At 42.0% G+C, this 7,916-nt stretch overlaps 2 long non-coding RNA genes across 2 annotated transcripts in view; one reads left to right on the top strand and one right to left on the bottom strand.

The window, feature by feature from the left end:
* Positions 1 to 876: 876 nt before the first annotated feature.
* LOC114865604 (uncharacterized) lies at positions 877 to 7,609 on the bottom strand. The gene is made up of 3 exons (XR_005898338.2): positions 7,484 to 7,609; positions 7,086 to 7,173; positions 877 to 2,057 (listed from the first exon to the last, which is right to left on the bottom strand). It is a non-coding gene; the product is annotated as an uncharacterized LOC114865604 (long non-coding RNA).
* Positions 7,564 to 7,916, top strand: part of LOC129604832 (uncharacterized) — a 2,319-nt gene continuing 1,966 nt past the window's right edge. The window contains exon 1 of the long non-coding RNA XR_008696114.1: positions 7,564 to 7,715. This is a non-coding gene — a long non-coding RNA (uncharacterized LOC129604832). The remainder of the gene's footprint in view (positions 7,716 to 7,916) is intronic.

Genomic DNA, 7,916 nt, shown 5'->3' on the forward strand with positions numbered 1-7,916 from the left:
TTTGTGGTGTGGGATGGCAGGTGAGTTGCCAGTTGTGTCTCAGTGTTTCAGCATGAAAAACATAAAAAGGATCCTTTGTGCGTGAAGGGCACGCAGCGGACACGCCCGTCTTGGCACTTCTTCCCACAGCGTTGCCTTTTGTGTGCTCCTCTGGCAGCTGTGAGCAGTCCTGGCTGGCTGTTAGCGCCGGACAAGCAGCTTCTGCTTTCCATTAGAACTGTCGGCTCCGCTGAACGACTTCCTTTAATCACTTGAAATATCATTTCACGCGAGGAATTTCAATCCCCTCCAGAGCAACGGCGAAGACAAAGGCGCGTCAAATGAGGCCTTCAAAGAGCTTTGCTGGAGCCCGGGAGCAGCTGGGAACGTCACGCGCGGCGGATTGCGAGTTTTCGGGGAGAACCTGTGAGTTTTGGTGCGAAATGGCTAAAAATGGCTAAATGAGGAACAATTGTGTTGCCATAAAATCGCAGCGTGGGGTTCGACTGCTCCCATGAACACAAACGTCTACTGTACCTTTTGATACATGAGACTCAGGCGTGATTTTGATATGGCTACGTGATCCCTCCGTGCAGATCGAAGACTCAATTTTCTGCCTGTCTGATATTTCAATGTCAAAACTATTTGCTGGAAACCGTTGTTTCCACGTTCTACTGCCCACGACAATGTTTGAAGAACACGTTCTGCAAATCCTGATATCCTCTTCCTGGAATTTGTACCGTACTTCATCCTGTGTTTATTGACTCCCACAAAGTGAATTCCAGCCCAGACACTGCCACAAACCATAGTGTTACACATTCTTCTACTTGGAATTGCTCTATTATTGACCTTTAACCCCCAGCGAGGGCAACAGTCACTGGGGTTGCAGAACTCGCTGATGCAGTAGCTTCTCTCCAGAGGCGATCGTCTCGGACGTGCGCTCTGTTATTTATACGCCAGCAGGGTGGCGAACCTGCACCGGCCCTGTTTGAATTGGAGAGGTCAAAGGTGACGTCTGTGTGTAGAGAAGCCAAGAAGTTATCTCTGGTTAACAGTCTCATCTGTGAAACAGTTTCACTCTTTTTAAAACAGCAGCTTTTTTTTCATTCTTGACTCTCAATACAACAATATGAACATTTTAACCACACAACACCTCCTGCTGCAGTATCACAGCTCAGTCCTCAGTGAGCAAACTACTGTATCTCCCACTGATGCCACTGGCTGAACATGTCACATACAGTGATTAAATCATTGGGAGCTTGGGGCCTTCCAGACTCATTGTCCTGCTCCCAGGTGACCCCGCAGGGCTTCACCGGGCCCCTTCCTTCCACATTGCCACTGATTCGTTAGAGCTGCAGTCAACAGCAGGCTGTCTCTGACACGCAGGCTGCACAGACTGATGAGGTGGCCCCACACGGGGAGTTTGCCTTTCATAAGCCTGTTCCAGGTACAGTAGTCTTCCCAAAGGCAACTCTATAATGACAATTTTCCACCTCCGGCCGGTTATGTTTTGGGGTAGAGAGGCCATGGATATGTTTTACAGATCATTTAGTTTAGTTACAGTTATAAGCAGCAGTCTCACTTCATCAGGTGGCTTCACCAGTGAATGGGCAGCTTTTTATAGTGTTATTCCTACTTCCTTTTGTTACTTGGTCTTAATGTACTTTAAGCGATATTGGACTTCTCCCAACGATTAGCGTCAGAATATCTGACTCCCAATTAAACAACTGTCAGCGGTGGTCTCGGTTTTTCCTGTTATAGACTGAAGCCTACAATATCCATTACCCGCTGTCCTCTTCAACCTTTGGGGGACGATGGCCTGTGTTCCTTTGTGAGAGGACATGGCTCCAGCATCGGGCGGCGCACCCCCTCTCTGTCTCTGCGGGGGCCTGCTGGGACCTCTTAGGTGACGGCGTCACTTGAGCTGAGGTTGAGGGCTTCCTCCAGCTGACTGCTTGGCTGCCTGCCTGCCTCTCCTCCTCCATCCTCAGTGAGCATCGATCCCCCCAGCAGCGACACCGTGTCCCAGGGCGGAGGTAAGCAGATCCACCTTGTTGCCTCCAACAATCATTCTGCCCCTGTAGGGACGGGCCGTGGTAAATTAATAGTGTACTTGCAGACTAGATATTGTTAATGTATTTGCTATTGATGGAGTGTGATAACATGAGTAGCTTCAGCCTTACTTAACACAAAACATAAATCCTCCAAGGCCAGAGGAGGATCAGTACGGCCAGCGAGTTATTCCAGGCATTTGGCAAAGAATAGCGCTGACATTCATTTAATTCATGGGAACAAGTTTGACTTATTGATCTCTACATTGTGTTCATCAGAACACCAACATGAAGTGTTGAATAAACGCGGCGCTTTCTAAGTTGCTTCTTTAACAACTGAAGTCTGAAGCGGAAAAGCACCATTAAGGAAGAAGAGTGGGTCAAGAGAGAGCAGAAAGTGCCGGGAGCTGTGAAAACGACCCGCCAGACCTTGTAATTCTGTTCTCAGAATCATGACAATCTTCTATTTCATTGAATGTATGAAAAAGCGTGAAAGCAAAATTATTACAGACTTATGTTTAAAAAATAAGTGTTGGCTGTGTGAGGGCTTCGTCCATGTGATGCTTCTGAAGGGTAGTAATAAGACCTGTTTATCTGCTGTTTATCTTACTGTAAAAGGCACATTTTCATCAACTATCAAACATCCAGTTCATAAAATATGGAATCCACCTAAAACTTGGTGAATAATCAGCCTAATCCTCTATATTTATGGTGCCACCTTAGAGTCTCTTTGTGACACATTGTAACATAGTTTGGAACCTTTGTCTCATTGCAACACACTCCTGGACAACACAATACCCTAGTGTATTATTACGTCTCTCTATTATTACATCTCTCTGGCTCCTGGACTTTTGTTTAACATTGATGGTCTGTGTCCAGAAAAAAACAGGGAAAACAGAAGTAATATGTGTTGTGGCTGAAAATGGTCATTCCCTACAACACCCAGAATGCACTGTGCGCTGATGAATTACCTGAGCTGCCAGTCATTTAGCTCCGCCCCCTCTTAGCCTGACCGTTGTAGTCTGTGAGCACATGGCAGTCAATCCCCTCAGATGTCTCAGGGGACTTTTATAGAGGAATAAATGATAATGTCTCTGCATGGAAAATATGGAGGAATCTGAGTGTCCCTTCATTCTCAAATACTACGTGCCACCGTTTGGGTCGGCCCCCATTGAAAATCAGCCAACAGCCCCTTTATGAGCTTGAACAGTGATCACCCAGCAGCTCTAGCCTGGTCACGTGGGCTAACCAGTCCATCCTCCTCATGTGGGCTCTGAAAAAGAACCATCTCCCTCCAGCCTTCCTAAGACGGGGTCTTTTACAGGAAGTGTTGTCCCAGGCGAGAACACAACATCGCGATCTTTAACCCTGCCCATGGGTTCTTCACTGTCTTTGCAGTCCTGCCCTTAGGGTGGTGCTACAAGACTTTTGTCCCCTGCACTTATATAGTATCATACTGTAGCATTACTTACATATGTAAAATAGTATGCACTTCCATTGTAATGCTAGCTGTATAGTATTTTGTTTTCTTGCACACAATGTGCCATGACAATAATGTTGAATCTTATCTGATCTAAAGGAATCACTCTGTATAGTATTTTAAAATAAGGTTTAACAGAGGTCCTGTTATGAACTGCAGTCACACACTAATGTCTGCTAGATGTGTTTTTATGAGATAGACACATCGATTTCACATGTGTTTGTTATTCTACTTTGACTGAATGTGTGCAATAACTCAACTGTGTAATATGTTAACCGTTTAAATTTAATTATACATTATACTGTTTGTAACCCTAGGCTTTTGTATTTTAGCAATTCTAAAAGTACAATGGTAATGTCAAAAACACCACAGTACTCAGCACTGCAATCAACTATAGTGGCATTTAAAAATGTAGATGTCAATGTTTCCATGGCAACGTTGACTTTAGACATTTGCATTACAGTAGATGTACAGTGTATTTACCAGAGCAGTGTTAGGCAGTGGCTGTATTAGCTGTCTACGTGTGTGTATAGCCTATACTGTTCATTTGCTGGAACAGTGCCCAGCACCCGCACCCTGAACATGATGTGTGATGACTTGTTGAATGTGTGACCTTCTGCAAGTTCAGTAAGCAACAAAACTAGCCGACTTCCCAGCATGCATTGTTTGAAAACTCCTAGATTAGTTTTTGCTGTTGGTGTAGGCAAAAAAAACTTCATTTGAACATCTGTTCTGCCTTTAATTAGAAGACTTACCGTAAACACACTGGATCTTGTTGAATGGATTGAAAACATGTACAGTTGTTGAGAGCAAAATGACAAACAACGGTCGAGGGAAACTGAAAATCTCAACCTGTGGAATATTGTGTTTGGTGCCATCACATACACAAAGCGTTACATACAAAGCGCTCGGTGCTTGTTAAGATCTACCTTTGGGACACTTGAAGGCATCAGTGCCTACATCTTCCAGATACTCATCAAACTGTTGCTGAGCCACCATTAAACCAGGCATGATGCTCACCACAGCGTCTCCAGAGTCTTTCATGCCTGTCGGTGTAGAGCCGCTCTCCTCTAGGAAGGATCCAGGATGCCAGTGAGGAAACTGCATGTTCTAAATTTTTTTGGTGGATGTCACTTCAGCTGCATGATATGGAGCTCTAAGCACAGGCCATATTAAAGGAGATCATTTTATGGGGCTCAAAGGTGAATAATTACAGTATTACTATTTAAACTCCCTGTTTGGTTATTTCTATATGAATACATAGAGTCTGCATCAAGGTAAGAAAAACATTCAGAACAAAGCACACTTGAATTCCACCAGTGAAGCGGAGCGTGGTTAACGTCTAGTGAAGCGAACAAGACGCAAACAGCAGCAAGTGTTCCAGCTTAAGAGACCCATCAATCAAGCATATGCCCACACTAGCCTCCAGTGAAACCACCAAGACACACTGATAATTACAGAAAGCCATTAATTGATAGATTTATTGTTTCACTTTGATTTTCTAGCTCACCACATACATTTGGGTTGATAGACTTACTATTGCATTAATGTCAATAATCCTGATTCAGTTTTATGGTGTCTTACAACATGCTGTCTTACAAATATTAGAGTTCATTGATTAACATGTATTCACTGTATGTACACTCAGCTTAGCATTTATCTACATTTTATAAATGTCTTAAATTATAACAGTTTTTAAATTTTGTATGTATTTTAAACCCATCATTTTCTAACATAAACATACTGTATGAAAAAAACAAACAAAGAAACCAAAGTAGGTCCATGTAACCTTTTATCAGAAACATCTTGTTACTGTAACTCCAGTCTGAAGTCAGACGTTTAGGACATCTAGCTGAATGCACGCGACAACATGCCCCTTTAGAAGCGCTGCTGATCGTGAATGTGTTCACATCTCACAAAAAGCTCTACAAGGAGAGACTGTTCCACTTCACTGCACCCAGAAAATCAGTCTCTCTCATAATAGCTCTGGGCAATTTCAGACCACATAGAATGACAAGGGAATCAATTTCCTGGTTAGGTTATAGATGGATTTTTTTCTTCGCCTGGAAATAACTGTGATATGTTATATGAATTATTAAGTGTGCAGTGTTACATAGCCGATGCTAAACCACTTTCCTGAAACCTAATGAGTACTGTTATTATTATACATTGAGAGAGAAATTTGCATTTGCTGATCTTGCTTTACACTCTGGTCCAAATATCAGCGACTAATCTACAGCGGCAATACTTTCATGCGCACTGAATATGAAGTTGTGAATAAATATCCCATAATCCATCCATCACAAATGTTCATAGTTGGATACAGACTGACCTCATGTGGCAGACGCTGCACAAGACAGCGAAGGAAAGCCAGAAGAGTAGTGTAGTTAGTAAACTGAAAGTTCAACCTGCTTCCAGAATTTATTGCTTGTCCAGTCGTCCTTGACCGAGTCACCCAACCCCTGCAGGGATGTTACAAACTCAGAACAACAGAGTCAAACTGTCCAAACCTATGACAGTGATGGAATAAATATAACAATCTTTGCTAATTATGTCATTAATTATCCCAATGATTGCACTACCTATCAAATATGCCAGCATGCATGTAATCAATTAAAAGAGGAGCAGTAAGTGGGTAAAACATCAGGCAGCACTTGAAGCTGCAGAGGTTTTTGCCTGAGTACGTTTCACTCAGGTAACATGTCAGCGTGATGCTAACTTTTAGTGGCTGTAAACTAACAGATGACCGTGTTAGAGTGAATTTTTTCCTCAACCGCACTGAAGCAGAGCCAGAGGCAGAAATCTGGATATTACAGTATGCACCTTCTGATGAGGTTCGGCTCCACGTCAACATTAGGACCCTTGTGTTATGTGTGTCATACAAGGGTAAGATTCAGATTAATGCACTGTATCAAATTGCAAATAGTTTTATTATAAAATAACAGTTTTATTGTAAGTTTTTGGACTTATTTATAAAAATTTGGTTCAATGTTTTTGAAACATTTTAATATATGCTTTCACTTTGTCACTGTTAATTTTTGAGACTGCACATAAGCCTATTGTACTAGGGTCACAGAAAAGGTTCATTACTTACAGTATTAGCTAAAATTAAGTAGATTAATTACAGAATATCAACAAAGTCTCAAAGATAATGTAGTAGAAAATAAAAAAACAAGAAAACCTTTTTAATATGCGTCACATGACCAGGAGAGTGTAAAAATAAATCAAGATGTATTACTTTAGTGCAGCTTCAGGCCAGTTGTTCCAGTGAAACCATGTAGTAGTGCTGTATCATCATTTATAATTATCCAGTAAGAATTAAGTTATGCAGAATCAAAATGTACTTTATTTTGGTTATCTTGACTGTAGTGTGTAAATTTTTGAACATTTGGTAACGGAATGTATCAAAATAGCTGAAGGTCATACATAACAGAAGAACTGTAATTTGAATTGAATTTTTATTTCTCTATTATACAGTATATAATACATTTTTGATTTATAATTATTTATTTATTTTTACCTATTACTACAATTAAACTAGCTCTACTGTACTTGTTTGGCATTTGAGTTCTCACCTTCTGAGTCTAGTACAGCACTTAGCTGTACCTTAGCCACCCAGAGAGTCTGTTGCGCTTGTGACTCCTCTGGACCCACCTCTGAGGACTGTAAATAAATAAATATTAGTTTAGCATCAGCATTAAAATAAACATGAGCACAATCTAGTCTGATTGCTGCAATAGCACTGCTGCTGCACAATGAATATTTCTTTTGCTAAACTACAAGTACTACCCTGCAAATTCACACGTTGCTGAAGTTAACCTTAATAATAATTACAATCCTCATGTCATTAATTAATATAAAATCAAATACAAAGCAAGCAAGTTAGAAGCATCTAACTGTGTCTATAGGATTGAGTGCAAGCTGATGTTTAAGAGCTAAGTAAATGTGAAGAGCACAATGTAAATGCAATTACTCCTCGGTCCAGGCTCGCAGTGGGCGGGACTCTGTTGCCATGACAATGACGTCAATGTTGGTGTCGAGTAACCAAAGGTCAAAATAAAGACAAGTGAATGAAAACGGAAGGAAACTTATGAGACTGCACACAATTGGACAAAAGCGAGACTAAATACACCCAAACTACCAGCGACGTGACCGTAGGCGCTGTCGACCTTACGTTGCCCGGGAAAGAGCGGTTTTACTCTCCGGTAAGGAAACGTCAGACAGCAGAAGGTTAGGGTCACACGCAAGCTAACAGAAGCTAGCTCCGTCGGCGAGCTAGCTTTAGCCTGGGTCGTCGGCTAACGCGAGCTAGTGCTAACACTGTGAACATACGCTGTATTGTTTGCTTTAGCCGACTGTCGGACGCGACAAAGTTACTTTTAGTGGTTCGCCGGCGACTGCGGTTG

This window comes from Betta splendens, chromosome 11 (genome assembly GCF_900634795.4).
Source record: "Betta splendens chromosome 11, fBetSpl5.4, whole genome shotgun sequence".
Classification (NCBI taxonomy): domain Eukaryota; kingdom Metazoa; phylum Chordata; class Actinopteri; order Anabantiformes; family Osphronemidae; genus Betta; species Betta splendens.